This window comes from Motacilla alba, chromosome 2, assembly GCF_015832195.1.
Source record: "Motacilla alba alba isolate MOTALB_02 chromosome 2, Motacilla_alba_V1.0_pri, whole genome shotgun sequence".
NCBI classification, from domain to species: domain Eukaryota; kingdom Metazoa; phylum Chordata; class Aves; order Passeriformes; family Motacillidae; genus Motacilla; species Motacilla alba.
The window spans coordinates 17,837,539-17,862,805 of NC_052017.1; the positions used below are offsets into that span (position 1 = coordinate 17,837,539).

At 38.3% G+C, this 25,267-nt stretch overlaps 1 protein-coding gene across 3 annotated transcripts in view; it reads left to right on the top strand.

Moving 5' to 3' along the window:
• Positions 1-25,267, top strand: part of PIP4K2A (phosphatidylinositol-5-phosphate 4-kinase type 2 alpha) — a 111,153-nt gene that overhangs the window by 22,473 nt on the left and 63,413 nt on the right. The window contains exon 1 of one of the 3 annotated variants that reach the window (XM_038163063.1): positions 46-17,372. The exons of the other annotated variants lie outside the window; for them this stretch is intronic. The gene's annotated coding sequence lies outside the window, so the exon portion shown is untranslated. Of the gene's footprint in view, positions 1-45; positions 17,373-25,267 lie in introns of those variants that run through there. 3 annotated transcript variants of the gene reach the window in all.

Here is a 25,267-nt window from a genome sequence, read left to right on the forward strand (position 1 = left end):
CATGTCAGCTAAAATTAAAGATTGCTTCATTAAAGATTGCTTTCTTTATTTAAATCATGTAGCTGGCAGCTTGGTTAAATAGCTTTTTTAAACACAGGATTTTTACAGTTGATGGGTTTCAAGACTTCACCTCACTGCTGCATCATCCAGGAGCAGCAGTGCCTGCTTCCATGACCACTGGCTTCCTTTGCCATGTATGTATTTGTGCTGTGTTAGTTTCACCATGTACCATTTTTGTAAACATAACTAAAATCTGGTCTTGCATGGGGGGCAATATCATTATTTACTTTGTGTTGAGATATAAGAATGAGCTGTAATTTTAATTTTTCATACAACTTTTAGGAGATGAATAAAATACAAAATTATGAGACGTGACCTTTTATCAAAGTCTGAGGTTGCCCCTTGTTCTGTTTGAGTCTTAATGAAAAAATGTAATGATGAAGTGAAAGAAAGGAACTACAATGAGCGGTCAGAGGTGAAAACTATGCAATCTCTTTACAGTGTCTAACAAGAATAGTAAAATTGCTTTGATGCTTTTACTTTGGCTTTAACAGGATCTAAGCAGTTACTAACATGACTTTATGACAAAGCATCAGAGCATTAAAGGAAATCAATTAATGACTACTTACCTACTTCTCTCCATGGTGTGTAAAGGCTTTCTGTTCAGTGTCCTTGTTAATGTGAAAGGGGTTTTTTTCTTGTTCAGATGAATATTGTAATTTAAAAAAAGGCTTTCATATGACAACATGAAATTTAAATGCCTTGTGTTCATTATGTTCTGGTGGACTTGTAGTTTCCGGATAGTTTGTGATCAGATTCCCTTGCCCACTTATAAAGCAGATCTCATGTGCTCTGTAAGATTATAATTTAAATTGCTTAGACGGAGCTTACAGGAAAAGGTGACTTGAAAAAACTAGTAATTAATATAGTTGAAAGTGAGACATAATTTGATATAAAACCTCTTAAATCTTGTTGATATGACTATATGCAGTCTTGGTTATAAATAAGCTTCCATGTATTCTCAGTAGCCTGTCAATCTAATTGTTGTGCCTGATAGAGGATAAAAATGTACCTATGTTTTTCTCAATGTGATAGCTTCTCCCCTTTTTTGTGTGTTTCTTCTCACTTACTATTTTATTTGGGATTTAAACAGTTGAATCTGCAAGCTTCTTATCATCAGGCTTCATGGATGTGGACAGCATTGGTTCTGTTCCTTGATGAAGCAGCATCACAATGTGTTATTGAAACATTCAAAACTGTTCCGTTTTGTGGTACTGAAAAAATACTGTCTGTGTTGTTGACTTGTAATCTGTAGTTTGATTTAAAGGGTATTTAGAGTGTGTTTTAGAGTCATTTGAGGATATTTAGCATGTTTTAGGGTCATCAGAGTCTCATCCTTTTGTCTGGAACCTTAATGCATATTCCAAGGCGCTTCTGGTCGTACAACACCTTTGCCTCACACAGGTCTGATGTGTTGTGCTGTTAGCTGATAACGTTTCTGCTCTTTGATCTAAATTGCTGTAAGGCTTCAAAGTATATAAAAGAACTTGGACTACAGTTCCTGTAATTTACTCATATGCTGATGCATCTTGTTAGATCCAGTAACATTAGGTCCTTATAATCATTTTCACACATAGAAGGTTGTTTTATTTTCTGCTTGCCTCTATCTCTTGCATCTATGCAGAAAGAGCAAGAAAGTAGAGTAGTCTTTAAAAATAGATGTCTGGTCTCAAATTCTAGCAATACCTTTAAAAGGTGCTAAAAAATCTACCAGGTTACCAATATCTGGTAGAAGAGATACCAGCTCTGTTTTTCTGGACTCTGATCTTGGCAAAGTTGGTCCAGTCATTACTATCGTCTCTGAAAAGTGTATTGAACTCCTGTGTTTGACTTAATTCTGATGCTTGAAGAACAATCTAGCACAGGTTTATTTATCATAACCAAGAGAATGGAGTAGTTTGTGTCTACGGTCTCATCTGATGACTTCTCTAGAAAGAAGGAACATGAGCTGAATTTTATTTAACAGTGCTGGATTGAGTAGAATACACTCACTGGGTGGTGGCTAAAGCACATGGGAGAAGATACTGCAAGACCGATTCCCCAGCAGAACTGACCTCAATAAGGAGCAAGTATTTTTGTACTAAGGAAAAATGTTGAGCTTAAAAGTGTAAATGAATTTTAGTTTAAGGAAAAAGAGAGCTCTTCTTGCATTCTTCAGGATTTCGTGTATGTCTTCAGCTGTTAGTTACTGTGTGCAGGGGCCAGAAGGGATGTGGAGAAATACACCTGTTTCAAACTGTTGTGTGTTGAAAACATCTGTTGCAGTGAATGAGAGAGGTCAAATTAGTCTTAAATTTAATCACACCAGCAAATTTTTAGAAAAAACTTCAAAACTAAGTTCCTGATACTAAAGCAAGTTATGTTCCTGTCTTCTGTGGCCCTGACACAAGTACAAAGACATGTGCAATTACAAGTTTTAAGCCTGATACTATGTCTGCAAATACTCTCAGGAATCTTTTCATAAGTATCAAAATTGAGTTTTTGTTGAATTAAAATTTCCCTGTAACATTTTGCAGCCTGAATTCATCAGTAACGGCTGTCAGTGCCCCCCAGAATGAAAAATAACTCTGCCTTGTCTAGAGGGGAAAAGCAAACAATAGAAACATCAAAAATAAAAGGAAATTTAAGAGATTTGTAATGTCTTGGAACTTTCTTAAAGTGCACATAGTCAGAAGCAGGTGAGCCTCTTCTCAGGTAAAGGAGAAGCTCTTTTCTCCAAGTGGGCTCTGCCCTCCATGCCACAGACCTGTCGCAGTGTGCCCATTCCATTTTCCAGATGGATGAAGCACTCACATAGTTTCTTTCAGTTTTTTGAGAGTGCATTAAATATATTTGTAAACATCTAGATTCTCGTGTCCATACTGTAGGGATTTTAAACATATGTCATGAGAAAATACATTAAAAGGTCTCATCTAATCCATCCAGCAGAATGGTTGGGCAGCTCTTTTTAAAGGAGACAAGCAACAAACCACCCACTTACTACCTTTCTCCTGCCTTTCATTTCTTCTTCCCCCTTTTTACAAAAAATCCCAATTGCCCCCAATACCATATTTCTAAAGGGTGATTTGGAGAAATCTGACTGATACCAGATGAAGCTGGAGAGGGAATGGGATGTGACTTTTTTTTCCTTCCTGACATCCTTTCCTCTAAAACTACAACACAGTAGTGTTGTTTTGAGAGTCAGAATTAATCCTGCTATATCCAGCTGGTTATTGAATGCACCAGGCAAAGATGGGCTCAGGCTTTTTCCTGGTGGAGAGACTGAGTTGTAAAAGCTAAAAGAAGCTATTTGAAAATTAAAAGACTGTTTTTTTATAAAGTGCTCCTTTAAAATTTAGCAGGAGATTGTTCCAGGGTATAAATTCAGTTTGTCTCCACTACCTACAAAGCAGTGTCCACTGCTTTGCTCTGTCTGGAAAATGTGAAATGGGGGAAAATTACAAAAAATAAAACTTATTCAGTGATTGTTTTAGCTTCCGACTTCTGTGGGTTATCCACATGGGCTTCTTTCTGCAAGCATGTGGACTAGACATTAACTTTGCTCTTATATAGGAACAGCCAGCAATGATCCTAGAGACTGGAGCTTTCTGATAATACTTTTTATAAATGAGCAGGAGTTACTAACTTCAAACCAATGTTGTTGCACCGTAACATTCAGTAGTACTGGATTTTTGTATGTAACTGTAGCAAGTAAGGATTTTATTTATAGTATATGAAGCTACTATGTTTTTTCTTTAGATCTTTGGAGTAGTAGATGCAATTTTCTTTTCTTGTTGGGAAAGAAGAGGGTATCTTTTTGAAGACAGTAACCCTTTTAACCTCTTGTAACTATACCATTTTAGATACCTATCAAGAGATGAATTCACAAAACAGATGGTATGCTAAGTCCTCGTGGCAAAACAACAGTGGAATAAACTGCAGCAGACAATGGTTTTTGTTTTGCCCAGGATGTGCCATGGGTGTGTTTTGGCAGAAGGCGTATGGTCACTTGATTGCCAGCTCTCCTGGCAATGGTCACCATCAGCTTTAAAGTGCAGCAGTAGAGTCTGAGCCTTTAATATTCAAGAAATGTTCTTGAACATGTAAAAAATCTCAAAAAATCATTTTTGAGGACAATGAAGAGCCTGGTAAGAGCATAAATATGGCTTATTTTCTCTTATGCATTTATAGTCTCATTTGACATGCATTGGCCATTACTGGAGATAAATACAGTAAGAACTGAAATGACAGAAAAAGTGACTCTGAGAAGGTGTACCATGGCTTCCTGGTGGGACAACCCATGCTTTGATGGAAGCACAGTAGAAAAGCATTGTTGTAAAATCAGATATCTAAGGCTTTATCTAGTTTCCATTTTAATCAATAAGACTAACTGATCCTAATGGAGTTCTGATTCTCACTCTGTCCCCAAAGCCATCAGCAAGTGGACACAAGGGACTTGATTCTTCTCCCAACTCAATGTAAAAATTATTTCTGGTACTCCCTTCTCATCCCAGCTCTGACTCTGCTGCCAAATAGACTATCAGCAGCTTTGTTGGGACACAGAGTTTGGACTGAAAAGCAAAGTGTGGTTTGAGTGTGTGTTGGCTTTGATTAAAGCAGAAATGTGAAGGTACATGCCCTGTAGCTCCCATCTCCCTTGGGAAGGTGGGCTCTCCTCCTCAAGCCTAGTGCTCACCAGAGCTCCCCACCTAGACACAGGAATTTGTCCTAGTACTTCAAGAGGTGAAAAGTACAATTGAAGAATAACAATAATAAAAAAAAAGAGCTTTTGTCTAGGGTTTTAAAAATAACTTTACAAGGAGGTGCCAATGAAGGTATCATCTTAATGCCTTTGCCCCAATAAGTTACTCAGGCAAGCAGTCATCTCTTATACAATAAGGTCAAAACTGCATTTTGAATAGGGTTTTTTTTTGTGTTTAATTTGTTCAAAAGGCAACAATATCGGTCTTTTTCTAAAGCTGAAAGTGGTAGTGCCAGTAGTGCTATAGTAGTTGAAATTTTAAAGCATTGTATGCTTTTTTTCAGATTTTAAAGATCAGACTGCTAAACTGGAGTAAAAGCTCATGTACAGCAAGTACCTTGATTCAAACTTCAGATTGCTAAAATTAGCTTTGTCTGGCAGAGGTCTATTTTTAGGTGTTAAGAGGTTTTTTTATTTAAACTTATTTCACTTGGTAATTGTAAATTTGAAGATTTTTCTTTTCTTGCTCCATGTGTGAATAAAACTGAGGTATAAGAGTGAAATATGCTGCCTCCAAAGTCTTGAAAGAAAGTGATTAAAAGTAACCAGGTTGGGTAGAAAAGCGCAGAAAGCTTGTAAAAAGCAGCTTTGCTAAAGCCACTAGTCAAGACTGTTCAGGCAGTTATCATGAGCTGGTTTTCATTTTAAAGCTGTTTTTCAGTAAGCTATAAAAATTCTGAATTAAAAAGCTACTTTATGGTGAGCAATTTTCCACTGCTATTTTCTAATATTCTAAAAAGCCAAGGAAGTCTTTCATTTTTGTGTGTCCTACAAGTTTACAAGTGTGCTTGCACATACCTTACTACTCGGCGAAACATAAAAAAAATAGAATTAATACAGTGGAAAGTATATGTAGTCACTGGTAAATTAAAACAATAGTTAAAGCTCAGGCATTAAGATTAGTATGTATTCTATAAATCAAGGGGCTTTTGACGTGGGTGATGCATCCCTTCATGTTATACCCATTCTGTTTCATCCAACAGTAGTCTTCTGTTCTGAAACAGGCTCTTCCTTTGACCTCTTACTGTTTTATTACTGAACAACAAGCTTCAAGGCTACGAGTGGTTAGTTGTGACATCCCAACCATGTTTTTCAGCTTGAAATAGTGCTAATACACTATTGGGCATTTACGTGCAGAGTCAAAAGGAGAAAGAACAAGATGTATTGTGTTTTCTGTGCCTTTTCTGAATCAGAACTAGACCACAGAAAAGCCTGAAGATCTCTTGGAAACTTAATCCTTTAAGCTTATGTAGGCATGAACTCTGTGGGCATTTGAAAAAATTATGGAATTGAAGTTTTGTGAAAGACATTAGGATTGATCCAAATGAAATATGAATAGAAGTGTGCATAGTAAGGGTCTTAGAAAACTGCAGAAAAAAGGGTTAACAATGTGGCCTGTGTTGATAACTAAGGTCAGCTGTTAAATGTGAGGAATGTGCCGGTTTTGTCAAGACCAAAAGGCTAGAAAGGATGCCCATTCCTCTTACCTGGGAAGGAAAACCTGATCATGGACAGATAGCCTGACCTAATGCTCACTGAGACTGAAATTTGTGATTTTGAGACAAAGGACCACCCAATATTAATCAGTGACTCCGAAAGAATACAGGGAAAAAAAGGCCTAAAATTCTTTTTTTTATCACCAGTTGGGGACCTCAAAAATTTCAAGACTAGTTGTTTTCTTTCTGTCAAAACTTGTGGTGGAAACAGCATCTTAGTACTTTGGATTATGTGGGAGTGAGAGCGAGTGAAATCTGAAAGTGTGAAGGTGTAAAATCAACTTGCTTTTCCTTTTATTTTATTCTTCCTGTAGTCCTGTACTGGGCTGCGTGGTGTGAATTCCCCTGCAATAGCTTTCTGGAAGATAAATATTTACCTTGCTGCTATTTTACTTTACTATTTTTGACCTCTGAAGTTGTTAGGGAGCTTGAAGTTTGTTAAAAACGGGTTGAAAGATCCCTGGACTTGGAGAAGCAATACAGTATCAGGTATCTTTGCTTAAAATCCAGCTTTCTTCAGGGAGGTAGGTAGATATACAGGAGGTTAGCTAAGAACTCTGTAGCATTTATTATACAAAAAAAGGAAATAATCTTAAATTTGAGATTTCTTGTCATGCTGATAGTGTTTACCATGGCGAAGGAGCGCTTGCTCTGCCGTCCTTATCTAGGAACGGACTATCCTAGTGCTCCTGGTGAATCCTAAACATTTGTCTTGCCAGCACTTCTGATGAAAAACTGAGGATAAGACTGAGATTAAGAGCGCCGAAGTTGTTGCCTGAGTATGTTGGCTCTAAAGGATTTCTGGAGAACGATTTGCAGTAAAACATTGGAGGGCTCTGTGAGTTCTTGAAGTGGTGTCCTTCTGCCCTCATAGGCTGCTGAGAGCAGTGAGGAATGCCAAGGGGCATCGTAGAGATATGCCAGATGTACTGCCATGTGAAGCTACCACATTAAACTGGGAACTAATTAAAGTGGATACTGGAACTTGCAAAACCTCCAACTCCAGAGGAAAAAAAAAATGCTCTGACTTGTGGAGGAGAATAGGGGGTTCTTCATAGACAGTGAGCAAACACTATCTGAGGATCTGCATTTGCAAGACACTCTATGGCCAAATGTAAGGACAGGGAGAAAGGAAAGCTGCACCTCATTCTAGGAAATAACCATTTTTTTCTTGCTGAAAGCAAAGACTTAATAGTATTTAATACTTCTGTGAAACCAAAGATATTCATATTACTATGTAAGTATGTAAAGATGGTTTATGAATGTAGCAAATTATTCATGGTTGAACATAGATAATTCTTACTTGCTTATCACCACCATGATCAAGCAATGAGAAGAAAAATGCAATCCAAAATTCTCTAACAAGACCGTCAGCCATTGTTCTCTACAACCCAGTGAAAGTTTCACTTTTCGTTTCCTCACGTTAATATTACATTTTTATTTAAAAGCCTGAAAGACTACAGGGCTGGTTTATCAACTGCATCGGGCTTAAACTGCTCCCTCAGTTCAAGGAGAATTCCCACTCTTGCAGTGGTTACCAGTTTAGAGGTGTTTGGTCTGCAGGTGAAGCAGGGTTTGTGCTTGTGCTGCAGGACTGCTGCTGCCCAGGTCCTCATGCTGCTGCTCAAGCTGGAGTTCAGCCACTTAATCTCAGGGAAGGATCTGGTACAAACTGCTTAGTCTGGGGTGGGTCTGGTATCTTCAGTTGCCATCAGCTGTACATCTTAATCCACAAGCATTAGAACCCACAAAGATATTTCTGAAGAGAAATTTTGCATCTTGACAGCAAGCAGCATAGTCTCTCTTACTTTCTTAGCCAAGTTTTACTGCAAATTCTTGTCCATGCAGGGTAGTTCATGTGATGGCATCCAAACTGACAAGACTGGATTGTGGGGCTGGGGGTGTTCTCTGTCAGTAGAAAAAGTCAGACTGTACCATGGTTCTACTAAGGATTATAATCACTTTACTCCGGAATTTGCCATTTTGGACTGGAGGATTACAATTCTGTATGGTTGCCGTTAAAACATTTCAATCTAATTTTGTTACTGACTGTTCATAATGCATGCCTTTGAACTATTAAAAGGAATTTGATCTTCACATTTTCCTTACTATTTCAACTAAAATACTATTACTAGACTTTTAAATGCATCATAAATAACAGTTGTAACAACTTTATCATGCTTCTCTTTTTAAATGCTTTTTGCAAGTGATGAATGTTTAGAAAAGCATCTTTTTTGTGACAGGAAAATTAGAAGAAATACAGTTTACAGACCGACACTTAAATATTTTTACACATAAATTAGTCTAGATCTTTCAGTTGCCTCTATATTGACTGAGAAAAGAGCAAAAACTGGCCAAGCCTGGCAGTGTTTATGCAGCCTCAGAGCACTGTGTGACAATTAATGACACCATGTTCCTCCCGAGATGGGAATGGCTAGTACAGATCCTCCTGCAATGAAAAAACATCCTTGTATAAAGAGGCAATTGATGTTTTAATGAAAGAAATCAAACTGACAGTTTCCGCTGAAATCTCGTTTTAAACCCTAAATATTGAGGCCCCAGAGGAAACAGTGAGCCAGCTGTAGCATAACCTTTATCAGTAAGTTATTTGGTTTTTAGATTATAGTGCTTTGTTCACAAGTTTTTGTGGAAACTTAAAAACATAGGGAATATGAAATTCAGGGTTAAATAACTTGTAGAGACTTGAAGTCTAATGGAAATGGAATGGAATATCAGTTATGGCTTACTCAGAGAATTGGATACTGTCTTCAGGATAACATGTTTCTGAAGTAAATAGCAGGGGCTCCTGCGGTAGGAATTGATGCAGACGTGACAATGTGCAGGGCATTTCAGTGGAAGACTCCAGGTTTGTGCTACAGGGGATCTCACTGGCTCCTTAGTCCTTCAAAACACCTCTAGAAAGAAAAGAATGAGCTGTTACCAGCTGAGAAACTTGCTGCTGAGGCTTTCCTTAATCAAATAGTCTGTCCTCATCTGATGTACCCTAGAGAGCAGGTCAGTTTGCTATCTTAGTCATGGGTTGCATTTATGCTCTCTATCCTAAATATCTGTTATAATTTAAAAAAAAAAGAATAAAGGGAATGTTAATTTTCTGATATCTGGTTGGGACTACTTCTGAATTAGACAAATGATAAGGTGTTTTTAATTTTTTTGAGCATCTTGGAGATTGGTTAGTGAACACCTAAGAAAAACTTGCTATGTAGCTCTCTTGGTGCTAGAAACAGCACTCTATTTCCACTTCTACTATTTCCTTAGGGTTTAAAAACATTAGTTAACTGAGTGGTATGTCTCAGTAATGGTGTTATTTGTGCTGCTTTCTCCTTACTTATGAAGTTTTAGCGGTGAAGCATTTAATAGTTTTTCTTTTTGTGTGACATCTGGAGAAAAATATCAGTATGTTAATCTGTTTTTCTGAAGTTTTGCTGAAAATAATAATGTATGTTGAAAAAGAGGGTGTAAATGACAAAGGATATTGTTCCCCTGACCAGCAGTAGATGTTTTAGGAGTGAATTTGCTTTTTGGAGAAGACCCTCAGTCAGTAGTAGTAGTCTCTGTTTCAGCAGGAGGTGTTCATTGCTTGAGACTTGATTACTTACACCTTCCTCACCTTTTAAGATACAACTGGGATAACATGGTGTTTTTAATTCACTGCAGCTAGACCTCAAGAGTTTCAAGCCTATTGGTTTCTTGTTGCTACTGCTACTCTTCCATACACTTGTATCACAGTCTGTAAAAGTTGGTTTCTTCATATGATACAAATAACCAGTAAAGAGATTGCTTGAGTTATCTGCTTGCAGAACATAAGTGGAGATTCTAAGGACAAAAGGTGGAATACTGGAGTGTGAATGCTGCGGTAAGCTGCTACTGAGCTGTAAACTTTCAAAGAAAAATAGGCAAGGCTTCTGTGATATTCTGCATTTTTCCATGGAAGTGTTTGCAATGTGTGATGGTTTGATCAAGCACCAAAGCAAACAAAATAGAACTCTGTTCTTATGGGCTGAAGGATGTATCAAAAATAACAAATTGTGTAGTATCAATGAAAAAATCGTACACGAGCACCATCATCTTACTATGAAATATCAAGTCATTCCTGTTGTGGTATCTTTCTCTTTTAAATTACATGCACCCTTGTCAGAGAAGCATCTACAGCTGATCTGACAACAAGTGGTTAGCAATTAAATGGATCCTTTGATTTCTGCCGTGCCGTCAGCTGATGATAGCTGGCTTGAAACAGAGCAGAGATTCTTGTGGTACTGTGTGATCTCTACAGCTCCGGGTTGTGCAGAAGGGAAGAAAAATGCTCCTTTTCGTTCTGGCATCCTACAGTAGCTGATCAGAGTGGCATAGTCTGCTTCTCTTAGCCCACGGTCATCTCTGATGCTTTGAAAAAAAGTCACTGCATCCTTAAAGTAATTTCTGGATACTGTCACTGTCCTTGTCATGATTCACTTTCTTCTTGTACCGAGGCAAGCTGTAAGACAGTGGCAAGGCAGGTGGCAGTGGTCCTGACTGTTCCAAAACAATTCCAGCAGCTTGCAGTGCTCGGTGGTGTGGGAGTTACTCTCCCAAAACTGTCCTCATCCCCAGCCTCACAGGAGCTGCACAGGCCCCGCATTTTCCTTGTCATCACCACTGTAGGAGGAAAGGGAATCTCGTCTCTAGTCAGCCTGGCGGTTTGGAAAGCAGTGCTTTCTCCTCTGAAATAAAAACATCAGTCAGACCAATAGCCCACAACTGGAGTGGCAACTGCTGCCCTGAGCTGTTGTGCTCGCTGGGAGCTCAACCAAAGAGGTGGGACTGGAGGAGCTCTGCAAAGCCTGGGATACCAAACTGCAGTGGTGATGGGCTTCAGGAAGGAATAAAGGAATTTGCTCCCTGTAGAACAAATGATTCATGTAATGAACAGTCAGCTTCTTATGTTTGGTGTGTCTAGTTTCCTTACCAACCAGAAAGTGTGTGAGGGAGTTCTAGAAGCTCTCTTTATTGTATTTAATGCTTACTTGGTAAGACAGGACAAAAAACAGGTCTGCAGTATTTTGTTATATTGCTGGCTCAAAATCTCATCAACTGCACTTCAAAATCAATGTATTAAAATCTGTAAGATACTGATTTTCTAGATGTTTGGTTTCCTGTTTATCAGGCACTGGTTTGAAAGTGTGCACTGAGTAAAATATAGCCAGAGTACAGGTCTGCACTACCTCTTCTCTAATCCTAGCATTTGCAAGGACAGAGGAAGAGTATTTTGTGATGTGAGTTTACTATTCCTATTTCAGATATATCTTTGTTACTTTGAAGTCTTTGGGATAATTAGCAAGGCTTGGCATTTGTTCCTTTTTATGGAAAAGTCCATAAACCTTTAGTTCAATCAGAGTACATGTTTTGCTTCAGCACCCTGTAGTTCTCAAAAAGCACAGTAGGGATGCGTGAAAGTCAGGAATTGGCAGAGTGTGTGTCAGTGTGCTCCAGCAGACTTGCACAAGTGATCTTGCTATCTTCTCTGGCAGTTCTGGGGAAAAAAATGCTGCTCTTGAATTCATGCTAGCTTATTCATTGATCTTCAGGTAATGTAATGTGATTTCTATACATAAGAAACTCCTGTTGAAAAGTCAAAACAAAACTGAATTAAGTGAGACTAGAGTGGACTATTCTAACAAGTCCTTTCAAAGTTCTTCTGTACTGACAAATATTTATCATGAGAACAAAATTGTGGTATAGTTTCAAGTTCTTGAGTTGGAGGGAGTGTTACTGTTTTTTTAATGTGCTGAAATAATGAAACAACAGTAGTTGAAGGCAGACTCAATCCTTCTGTTTCTGTCCTAGTTCTTTTTGCTTTAAGGTTTAACCATCACTGCAAATAGCATCCAGCTCCAAGACCTCTCCTTACTTGGTTAGGGACTTCTAATGCTGTTACAGATACTCAGAGTGGTGTTACTCAGGCTCATCTGTTGCTACTGCAGGAGCAGCACAGAGTACTATGCTTCCCAGAATTGCAAGCTTTATAGCTTCAGGGATGGGCTTTGTATTCTGGTTGAGGCTTTAACTGGGCAGGGTTTCACTGATGTGCAGGTGGGGCCTATTTAAATATATACCTGTGTGAGTTCTATTGCCTCTGTGTACACCTAGGTAAAACTTCAGGTCTGATAAGGTTGAAATTACTTGCATCTATGTTCTCAGCTTTACTGCTTGCTTCCTTAAGTGCTGCTGCAGGAAACTTGAAAAACTTGCCTTTTGTTTCCAAATCTTGAAGATGTGCTTTGGATTGATCCATTGGATCTGAGCCACCTGGGGGATTTTCAGTGCATGTTCATGTTTTCAGGTTGGGGCAAGGTATTTTTAAACTAATTTTTAAACTTCCAGAAAGATGAGTGCTGTAATCAAATGCATAATGTCTCATGAGAATCTCTGATTTAATTGTTTTTTTCAGAGAAATAGTGGTAGCTTACTACTGGGGAGTGCAGTTTCACACTGTTTGGTGTTAAAGCTGTCTCCAAACAGGCAGTGAGACATAAGTTTGAAAAAATGTGATTTTTCTAATACTAGTAATTTATTATGGCTGTATGTATGTAGTACAATGAGAGTTACTACATGATAGTAATATCAACCAATAAATATGATGGTTCATAAGGATTTTTGTTGTTCAAATAAGCAGAAATTATTTAAAGAGGTAAAGTAAAAATTGAGTGAACTATAGACTCCATGTGAGCAGTAAATGCCCCCGTTTAAGCAGGCTGGTGAGTGGATTTACTACAAACACTGCTTTTTATTGGGGGCTTGAATGTTTTTTTGTGGGTTTTTTTAAACGTCGGGGGAAAGCATCACTGGATTTCTTGGTTAACTGAAGATACCTTGATGCTAGAACCTACTGCTATCTTAGCAGTATAGGATAATACCAGGAGAATTTGTTTTATTCAGTCTTTGAAAGCTTGGAAAGCTCAGGCGATTTCTAGAGCTTCAGAATATATGCTCTGTCACTTGCTTATTTATATCTGTGGTCCAGCAATTAAGACTGCCATACTTATGTCCCATTGATCTCCTGGCAATGTCCCCTTCAGTCTGAGGCAAGACACCAGTTGCTTAGATCCAGTTGATAACTTGACACAAATGAACAGAAGGACTGTCATAGGGTCATGCTGGGCACTGCTGAGGATGAAATACTGTACAACAATATAATATTTTGCTTAATTTGCTGCTTGCCATCGTGCTGTGTCACCCTGTCCTGCTGTGGCACTGATGTGGTGCAGTGATGAGCCATCTCAGCCAGTTAACCACTGAAGGGAGCAGGAGGACTCTCAGTAGCTGTTCCTGTGGCTCAGCAAGGGGAGAGGTATGGGGTGGGATGCACTAGGGTGTCAGGCTCTTTGTAGCTCCCCACCAAAAAACTGCTTTGACATTAGGATTCATATGAAAAGTGGTTTTCAGTAAAAAAGGAAATACCATTTTGAGGGCTTTTTGCCATTTCTTCTTACCGAGGCTTTACAATTGTTGTTGTTCAGCTTACAAAAAGCAGGTAAGTTTAATTCGGGAAGCAGCTGACTTAGCTCTTTGACTTAGCTCTTCCTTGCAACAACAAGATCTGGGTCAGAAAAGACTGGAACAAGAATAACACTGATGAACTTGCAGTGCTTTACTTACAATGCAGAATTACCATTTCACCCAATTATTATTCAGTCTTTTGTTTCCCTTCCAAGTCACTGTGTATGGAAGCCAGGTAACCTTCTGTTGGTTTGTTTATTTTAGAAACACGCACAACTACAAAGATGGTTGGGCAGGTGATGTGCCCAGAACAACTTGTAATTCCAAAAATAGCTGGTTTAGGTTGAGCATCATGCTGATACCTTGGGAGTTGCCTAGGTTCTCTTTTTTGTTTCTTCCTTTTTACCACTGAGTTTCTCTCTCCTTCATTAAGGAGAGAGATTCCTTCTACACAACTCTTGGCTTCTCTTCCTCTTAACCTGTCAGTATCAGTGGGCATTTCCTTTAAGTTACTGTAGTTCCAATTCTGCAGCCTAGCCCTCATTCTTTTGGATATGGGGAAGGCAGACACTGAGTGTGTGATTCACCTTTTTATTTCAGTGGCTTTGGGAGGCCGCTCCACAGACGTCGTCATAGATGTTTTTGATCCACAGCCTTTGGGATACAAAGTCAAGCAGCAGCTTATAGTATGATGTCTGTGCATAATGTTTGGTGTCAGGAGACACCAGTCTCCTACATACTGGCTGAGACACTCACAGCAGTGGTTATGTCAAAGTCAGAAACAGTGAAGGTCTCTGTAGCACTGCTTATCTGTCTAAACGCTCAATACTCCCGTCAAAGGCACTTCAAATGCCTTGTCTTTAAGGTATCTGTCCTACCTTGGAGGTTCCATACAGTATTAGTTTGTCTTGAAACTGAATATTGCCATCAGCATTCATTCTGTTGTGCAAACAATGGTGGCTTTTTTTCCCTCTTCTAGATAAAAGAATTGTTTTGTTCTTTCTGTTTTAAAGGCTCTGGCTTGTTTAATCTCAAATTCAATGTCTTGGTGTGGCATTTCAGAGTGAGAGGAAGGCTACCCACAAAAACCTGCTGTGAAACTAGTTTAATCTGTTATGGGGTTTTTTTTATTACTGATGATTCAGCAGAAAACAAATATTATTTTGGAAGAGACCCTGACATGCATTTACGAAAGACACCATTGAGATGAGTCCCCGTTCCTGACTGCTGAAAGTGTTTGCAAGGAATCTTTCTTGTGTCTGTAAACTTTTATACTCTTCTCATAATAACTTGACTTGATTATGTGTGCAGCTGCAGATTTGTCACACCTGGTCTAAGGCTTCTTGTAGAGCACAGTTTGAGGGAGGGGGAGAAGGAAATGAAGATGCTTGGCTTTAAATGCTGCTTTGCCCAAAGGCAGAGATCTTCACTAGAGCTCTAACACTGGGAGGTAAATGGCTACTGTGAACAGAGCATCCTCCTGGGATTGTTCTGGTCCTCTCAATCCATCCTGTAATCAGTTAATTATTTGTATTGCATGTAGAAACTGTTTTTATGACTTTTATTGTTGTTGCAGTCTTCCTTTTCTGATAAGGCAGATTACTGCTTCTGGAGGTTGAGAGTGTTTTGGTTTTTCCAGAAAAAGAAAAAGTGGATATTTTTAGCACAAGCTTTCTGGGGTGCTGTACGTCACCACATTGCTAAATGTGGCAGCAGGTTTTTGCCTCTGTGCTCTTGGGATAAAGGTGTGTTGCATTTTGTAAGAGTTGATCTAAGGCCTGTCAGCTCTTTCCTGAAGTATAGTTAAGCACCTCCAGTTGATTTAATTAACCACTTCTCAATGCTTTGGCTATAATTAAATGTTATTTGGGCAATGACTGATTAGAAGAGCACAGTTTGTCCTTGAATTGCAGCACTCTTGCTTTTTAGTAACTTAGATTTCCTAACTAAAAAATCTCACAAAATCAAAGTTGATGTGATTATAGGTCAAATAGTGCACCCAGGATTTTATATTTAAAGTGTTTAGGAGTCTTTCTACAGTTGAAAGTATGGGCAAATTAGTGCATGAAATAGGAAGATTCCACATGGAAATTACATATGCTAATGGTTATATACTAATCAAAAAATTAGACTCACTCTGCATGAGGTGGAAAATCTGGCCTGGTTAAGACTTCAGAAAAGACTAAATTTTTGGTGGTATAAGTGTATTTGCTAGTTGCTCTTTCTAGTCAAAGATTATTTTAAGTAATTACTTTTTTTTTTCTTCCTTTTCCCTACCTTACTTTTTTTCCCTTTTCCCTGAATACTTTTATTAAAAAACAGGTAATAATCTGTGGCTAATTGCAAAATACAACTTAAAAACATCAGAAAAAATATTCAGGAAACATAATATACTTATTTAAAAAGAGAACAGATCTCAAACTAGTTACAGTGTAAATGATGGATAATTCAGACTTGGAGCCAGGGAAATATTTTCTGTCAATAACACTGCATATTTCATGTTGAAATGTGTTGACAAGACACATGCTTATTTATAAGTCTCATCAAATGAAGTTTAAGAAACCAAAACTAAGGCTTTGTATTTTTTTTTTCTTCCTTCTTTCTCTTCCCCTCCTCAGCCTGCAGTGAGCATCACTGATAGTTCAGAGCTCTTGCAGAGGTCTAGTTCTTGCAAAAAGAGCAGCTGCTCACAGGCCTTCTGCTTGTTGTGTGTCTGGTGTGGTTTTTTTCTCTTAGCACCTTTGCATGTCCCCTTGGCTGTTTGCTTGTGTGTATTTATATTCTCTGCAAGGTAAAATGTATTTTGTATGAGAATCAACAGTCTTTATCCTTGGTCTCCAAAAGTTGTTCATACTACATAATAGTTCCCCATAAGTAGGTGCTTTGCAAATATTTGAATAGCAGAGCAGCAAAGGAGTGATAAGTGAAATCAATCCTCCATGCCTCTACAGTAGCAGATGTCTAGAGCTGAACTAGTCACCCTCGACTCCTCTGGGAATTGAAGCACCTCTTTCTCTGCACTAAGGTCATTATATCTTATTTTCTGTTTTAAATACTTGACCACGGCAAGATCATTCTGGACGCAGTTTGTTCCTGACTAGGTCACCATCGTAAGGCCCAGCTGCGCTTACCAACTTGGGCTTCATCTCTTGTTATTTCCATTGTCAGTTGAATTCTGCTTAATTAATAGTTGCAGAATTAATTGCTTACAACTTAAATGAGTGCATTGAATCTTTAAGTAGCTTACAGTTAAATCCTGCAATCAATGTGATTTCTATCTGGGGAAGACCAAAGTTTGTTGAAGGAGGATAGAGAAAGGAAAGTGAAGCAAGTGAGAAATTATGTAGGTGTTTGCTGTATTTCCTGTACATCAGGAGTTGCTAAAAGATGATTTTGGTTGGATGGGAAGAAGAGAAGAGGTTAAGAGGCTGTTAACAACTTGGTATGAACACTTGAAGTGCTCTTGGTCACTGCATAGCTGTGAGCTGGTAACAGGCTCTGGCAGGCTGGATCTTGGATTTGATTTACACCCGTGAATGGGAAGTATGTCATAGCAACTGAAACAGCAACCAATCTGACAGGTAAGTAGATGCTAGTGAAGTATCTTGGGGGTTGTTTTGGGAGCAGAATGTTTGTTTGGGGTTTTTTTAGTACAAGCACACTACTAAACTGCTTTGGAAGTACCTGCACCTCAGGTAGTGAAAGGCAGGTTTGCTTTTGGCTTTACTGTTTGCCCGAAGGCATTAATGTAAGCAGAGCACTTAAGCATACTGTTAAAAAGCACTTTGTGGCCAAATTCAGCCTGTTATTCAAATACATGAGTAGCACAAGGAAAGAAGGCAATCTGTAGTTCTTATTAAGGTAGAAAGCAAGTTGCATAAACTTCTTTGTTGAAACAATTTATTTAATGTTTTGAATATTATTTTCCTCTTTATTGCTCAGAATGCTTTCCATATACTTTTAAAGTGTTAACAATTAAGTTAATGTTTCAAGGATAAATTATACTTGTATTTTCCCCTAGGTTCTATAAAACAATAAATTTGCAGTAATTTGTGACCTCAGGAGCATCTTTCCTTTAAACACTCTCTTCTCAAAGAATCTACTAAAAAAAATTACAGTAACTAATTGTATAAAGATGGGATACATGCTATTAAAGAGCCACATAAGCATTTCAATAATTTTACTGCAGATGCATTTCTTATCTCTGAGTGGAGCCTGAAGTCCTCTGGATGTTTTGCTTCCTCCAGACCACTCATTAAAATAGAGCTGAAATGTCTGGTGTGTGAGATGGTGTCAGGAGCTGAAAGAGAGGTTATTGCAGTGATACTGATTTCAAAATATGTTCCTGTTTTTTCAAAACCAAAGAAAACGTGTAGCTGGTGACAGTTTGTGAGTTAGCACTTCTGAAAGGGAAATAGGACAATGGCTGTTTTCATATCACACTCTCTCCAGCATTTGCTTTATCAGGAGATTCTTTAAATAGCAAAATTTATACTTTCTGAAGTTAAAGTTGTTCCTGTTTCATGTCACCGACCTTTTATTACTTTTAGGCTGTAAGAGCTGTATATTTTACAGAAAACATGGCTTGTATGATACCAATAGCCAGTAGTAAACTCATCATTTAATGCTTACTTATGTCCACAGTGGATTCTTATTTTGACTGTAATTTACAGACATTTCAACAACAATTAATGCTGCCTCAGTTTGAAAGTTCTGACTTAAACTTTATCTGCAGAGATTAATTTTTCATGTTCAAACCTCCACTAGAAACATTGTCAAGCTAATTCTTGGAAGCACAAACTTTCCAAAATTGAACATGAGTCAGTGGGAGCTGTTGTGCTCTCCTGAAAACCAGGTGAGAAGTACTCTAAAATGGCACCCAAAAATCCGTGTCAGGTTGGATGCAGAAGACCCAGATGCACCAGCCATCCTTTCAAAGGGAGTTGGTTTCTGACAAGCACAGTTGATAGACAAGAGCTGGTTTGTGTTTTCCATTTGTTTGTGAAACTGCACTCCTTCTGAAACAGCTTGTACCGACGTCTCTGGCTCACGTGAGATGAAGTAAGCTATGCTGGCAGAGGTGCAATTTTCTGCTGGCATAAATTAGGCCTGCTTTGTGGTTTACTAGTGAAACTGTCAAGTGCAGAGCTGGTTATAACTGCATTACAACCTGAATAAAACTAATTTCCAGATGGTAAACCAAAATGAAATATGAGAATACAGTATTCTGTATATATGCTTCATGTGGACTAAGACTTCAGAAGAAGCAACTCAAATGCCTTCCTGGTTGGTACTAGTCCTTAATTCCACCTTACTCTTGAGGAAATTGGCTGCTTTCCTTGTGGGATTCATCTGAGCTACTTGTATTTTTTGACATGTTTTATTTCATTAAAACGACGCTGAGAAACAAAACCTCTTCTTCAGAGAGAGAGACATTACCTTGGTTGTTCATGAATTCCTATACATTGGTTCCTCTAGAGCCCATTTGCACTGCAGGTGATTCTCAGGAGCCCTTGTGTTGGAGGAAATGGGGCACCTTTTCTCTTAGGCAGTGGGCAGACATGCACAAAATACTTGTGCTTGCTTTTAGATCTTTCAGTCCTGGGTCGGGTAAGCGCAGCCACTGCTGTGGCTGGAGAGATCACAGTACAACAGCATCTGTTTATCCATCATTCAGTATTTGAAAAGATTAGTACAAGGCTCTTCTTAGCACTGGCAGATAGATGGTATGTTATTTTAGAATGTGTATTTATTTAGTGTTTTCTTTAATGGTATCTGTGTTAGTATTTGAGGTCACTTGATCTAGACAGGCTGTATGAGTCATTTTTATCCCACTGAATTTACACGTTGTAGTCCATTTTTTTACCTTTTTTTTTTTTTTTCTTTCTTTCTGTTTTTTTTTTTTTTTTCCCCTGGATTATGACCTTATAAATACAGCATATTCCTCATGTTGTGCCAAGTGCAGCTCTGAAAATTGGCTTTACTTGATCTGTCTTGCCTTCTGGGCTTATCTACTGCTAGACAGTAGAGGTGGGAGGGAGACAATACAGGGAGCCTGAAGACAGGAAGATGTCCTTACAGTGCTGGCAGCCTTCCTGTCTTTGAAGCCTGCAAAGATGTCTTCAGTCTAAGGGAAACAGAGATGAGAATTGGAAAGATAATATTCCTAGCCAAAAGTTCAGCAGAGCTTTTGGCTTCACTGCTGTTTGAATTCAAGTTTTAGAGTTTGTGGTATAAGTTTGTTGGCTGATAAAGATTTTGACATACCTGCTTCTGCAAGCCTAGGCAGAGACAGTGTGTGTCACTATTTGTTGCTTCAAAGTTTAAAAAGAAAAATTTAACACTAAGTTTGTAGAACTTCAGAATCATTAGAGTAAATGTGTTTTTTAATATCTGGCTGCCAGAAAAAGGATATATTTGTCTTGCATTTGACAAATACACAAAGTTTTTACAAGTCTTTTTATTCTAAGACAATAAATTTACCTGTGTAAATATTGAAAATTCGTCATACAGACTTGAATTAAAGAAGAACAATATTTTAAGATAAAAAAAAACCCTAATGTTTTTTCTTTCAAAAGATGTATACTTTTTGTCTTGTTGATGCTTAGGCATGGCCGTTCTTAGCCAAGAACTGAGGATTATTCTGTTTTCTTGATGACTGCTTAGCAATTGTACATTTTCTTGCTGAGAGCAGATGAAATTGTTTACTTGGGCATTAGAGAAATTTCATCCATTCAGGTTCCAAAAGGTAGTATGAGACAAAACCCATGTCAAACTAGGCTCTGCTTAAGTGACTCAGAGGCAGAAGGTTGTAGTGAATTCTAAAGCAGAAGTTTAAATGAAGTTTAAATTGATAAGCAACTGATTGGTATTGATATGTAACTGATTTTATTTTTGTTTTGTATTTGTATTTAATAAAGTCAGTACTCTCTAAGTAGGAAGTCCACTGAATGCCAGTCTCCTCTGAAGATTTTTGACAGTGGGCTGGCAGGCAAGAGTTTGTTTTTTAAGAGAGATCCTTTTTTAAATCCCCTCTGTCAAGCTCCATCTGATAAATTGCAAAGCAATGCACTAAACCAGCATTCTTTTCCTTAAGTTAAATAAAGCAGCCTTAAATGTCCTGGATACACAAACTGGAAAATAAGTTAATCAAACCAAGTTTTATACTTGACATCGTAGTATTTTTTTAGACAAAGGAAGTATTATCTGAAGACTATCATCAGTTCAACTCACAAACATGCTTTAAGATTTCAAAACTAGATCTCATCTTCCATAACATTTTTTAATTAGGGGACCAGAAAAGGAAAACAAGTCTTTTTTTGGTTTTCTTGAGTACCGATTGGTTTCTCAACTCTGAATGACCTATCTGTTCAACTTTGTTAGCAGAAATGAAGAAAATATTCTGTCTGCACCTGAAAAAAAAAAGTTTGTTACCCAAAGTTATTTTTGCAGTCCAGTAAACTTGGGGTTTTTTTAAGTACTTAAATGTTGGCAGCAAAATCAAATGTCAAAATAGTTTTATGTGCAGGAGGTTCAGTCATCAGTTCTGGTTACTGTTATTTTTCATTTTGTCGTGTGTTATACAAGGTATTGAAGTTAAAATTTCATTTAACTTTTAAATTACAATTTTGGATTAATTTTTCTTTACTTTGTAATAATCACATCTCAGACTGCAAGCAGTGCCCCCAGCTTGGGGGGCTTTAGCTCATAGTCCGAATACTTTAAGGTAAGGAATTGCAGAAGGAAACATTTCTCTGCTGCCTCCACTTCCCTGCAGCCTTGCAGTGAGCAGGTTTGGCAAGTCATCTAAATGAACAAAAAATCCTTTTTTGGCAGGTTTAGTTTGGGTTCCAGCTCTGGTTTGTCACACAACTGACAACACACCCAGGCATGTCAGAAGGGGAAAAATCTTGGTGCAAAAGCAGAAAAAAATGGGGCAGATCTGAAATGTTACTTTTGCGGCGACAGTGGCAATGTTTGAGGCATAGGCCTTTGTATGTTTTTCTGAGAACTCCTGTGGCTCACTGAGCCTGTTTTCTTCTCAAAAGCTTTCTTGTAACTAGACAGAGGTGATTCTTCTAGATTTCTTGTAAAGTGCCCCAGTATTAACTGCACATTTTCAGTCAAATTTGTACAAAATCATAAATGTTTCCATAAATAATGGTGGGGCTTCAAATACCAGAAATAAAAGCCTCAGCTTACAAGCTTGAAGTAGATACAAAACCCACGATGGATTAAAAGTATGTTAGGTGATGAATTAAAAATAACAAGCAGGATCCTTAACTTGCTGCATGTGAACTTTCCTCTGACTCTTCATGGCTTGGAGGGCCAACACATCACACCTGACCCTGCAGCCCCTTCATTTTGCTGCTGCTGTAGAAATCAGTGTCTGTGTCATTAGTGCAGATTACTGTTACTTCTCATTTTATTATGTATTTTACAAAGTATGGCTGCTTATGGTGTCAGTCTTCTTGAGAAAAATGGCAGCAGCTCTTACTGTGAGTTTCTCTTTAAAAAAAAAAACCAAATATGTTTTTCAGATCTTGATATTTAAATGAAAACTGAGGGCAGTATTTCCTTTTTAACGCTGTTTTTCAGAAGATATTTCTTAGACTGAAAATGGGAAAATGAGTGTGTGTGCACAGAGGAACGTGGAGGGCATGAGGGTGCACATTCCAGATCGCCTGTGCTGCTGCAGTGATGCAAAGCAGCTGTGAGTCGAGTTAACCGGCCCTTGTGCTGTGCAGGCAGCCTGCTCCTGCCTCTGGTCCCAAAAATATTGCTTGGTTTGATACCATGTGGCTTCAGCTCTTCAAAAATGCAATGTTGTGTTCACTGTGGGTGTATTATTCAGAGGTCTTAATTTTATTTTGTTTTTTTTTTTTAACTTGCACTGGAGAATTTGCTGTGTTCAGATTAGCATTAATGATTGAAAATGCATGTTCACAGCTCAGGGCTTTTTTATTAAATTATTTGTGTGCATATGTGAAATATGTATGTGTATGAAATTCTTGCTTAAGGGATAAATTAAATCATTAAATGTTTTTAATTTGGATTTTCACATGTGGAAATAATCAAAAAGCTAGATTTTCTTTTTCATACTGTTCATTAGGAATACATAACCTGAGTCAAATGTCAGTGATGAGAGTTTCTGTGGGGTGGTTCTGCTCTCTGAGTCATGGAAATGTGATTCCTGGGTTCAGAAGAGGAAATGAGTGGCAGCTGATCAAATACTGTCACCAACCACCCCATCATGGGAAATGCTTTTTGGCTGGATTTGGAGCAGTATTACCATGGCTAGCCTAATAGAAACTGCTGCAGAAAACTTTGTCATCACAGTTAGGTTTTGTTCTTTACAGTTCAAGTGATGTTTTGTTGCCGTCGTGCTTACTGAATGAAAAAGTTTGGTAATTTGTTTGATCTCCTTTCAGAGGCACTGTGGCACCGGTGCATGTTCAGATTAACAGCACTAAAACCACTGGGATTGCTTTTTATTTATAGGCTATAAAAAGTATAAATAGAAAGCGGATTTATGTCATCTTTGCCTTTTGAACGTGTCCTATTGTCCCCCTAAGCTTATGGAAATCCTCTGATAGCAAAATTCTGACCTGTAAACAGAAGAAAAAGGTTGCACAATTATATTCTGTTGCTTTTAAGAAATTATATTTTATTTCATATCAAGGGATAAAGAAAATGCTTACCTTGAGCCGTATAATTAACTCACAATTTAGTTGAACTAGGAGGGTGACAGGATTTGGGAGACAGTGAGCCCCTGATGGCTCTGCCGCACCTTCCCCTTACACCCCTCTTCTTCTGCAGGGCTGGGAAGGCTCTCTGGGGTTGTGAAATAATGTGTAGTTATTTAAATACTCGGCCTTCAGCAAAATCAGCGTTACAGTTTTTATATCTGGGAAGTTAATATCTCATAAGTAATGATAGCAAATTAATGAAATTTTGTATGTAGTATTACTGCCAAAATAAATTGAGATTCTGTGAGGAAAAAGGATATCCTGAGCAGTAGCAAAACCCAGCTCTTTATAACCATACCTGGATACTGGTCTTTCCCAAACACTGAAGGAGCAGCACATAAACTCGTTGCTTCAGTAGCCAGAAGCTGCAGAGTATATATCCAAACAAGTGTGTGTATTTTAATGTCTGTGAGAAGGGGAGATTAATGCATATTTTGAAACTATATACAGGAGAAGTCAGTGACCATGAGGTGGACAGGAGAGTGCTAAAACAACTTTTAAACAATCCCGGATGTCTGTTCTGAGCTTGGGCTCAGCTTGGGCTCTCTTTGGCTTTCCTTGGGGCTTTAGGGCCTTTCATGTCTTCTTCCAGATGTCATGGTGTCTTGACCAGCAAGAGCTTCTGCTATTGCTCTGAGAGCATTTTCTTAAATGAAGCCCATACAGTGGCTTCATGCAGCAAAAACTGTATGGATGGCATCCTCTTATGAAGGAGTGTTTAGATCGCTTAAAAAATCATGGGCAAGGGTATCAGCAAAAGCCAGATTTAATATTAAGTGACAGCATGACAAAGTTCATTGGCAAGATTCACTCCACTACTTACAGAACAGTTAAGGGACAGCAAGGAAAAACAAGCAACAACAAAACCAAACAAAATCCAGGCAATCAAAACAGAAATGGACTGTGTACTGTCTAGGGATGTGTGTGTTAAGGGTAGTGAGGGCGAGATAAAAAGGAGCATGGCCTAAACCAGCATTTAACAGCACTCAAATTTAACAGTACTTTACTTATACCTTTTATCTTAAACCAAATAATTTAATGAAGGAACAACACTTAGTTTATACCTAACTTATCTTACACCTTAAACTTAAATTGTCATGATTAAGTAATAAATTAACAGAGGAATAACATTTACTAGCGTTTAACCTAACTTTATAACTTGGAAGTTATACTTAGCAACTCAGCAAAAGAACAATACTTAGCAGTATTTAAGTAAGGTTAAGTCATATGGCACAAGCTTTCTTACAGGCCTATCTCACTTCAATATCCAAGGTATTTAAACATCTAAGAAAGCAGCATTCCTCTCAGCTTTGCTATAGCATATGCACACGTGTGTGCACACTGACATAAAGAGTCAGTGCAGGTAAGGCACCTGTGAAAAATTCTCCTCGGAGGTCAGTGAAAGACTCTCTTCAAATGCCCTGCATCTCCTGACGGGTGAAAGGCTGAGCCTTGAGGAGTGGAGGTTCTAAATCCAGGACTCATTGTTCAGCACTCCTCCAAGTCTGGCAAACCATGAGGGTTCTGTGGCTCTGAGAAGCCCCAGTCAGAGGGTGGTCACTGGTCACAGCCCACTGCAGCCCAGAAGAGCTCATTTTGGACCACTGTTTATAGGGTTGCAAGAGAGTGGGCTTTAGTCATAATTTGTTTTCAAAATAAATTCATTTGTTTTGAAACAAATTTCATTTGGTTTGGGTTTTTTGTTTGTTTGTTTTTGTTTTTGTTGT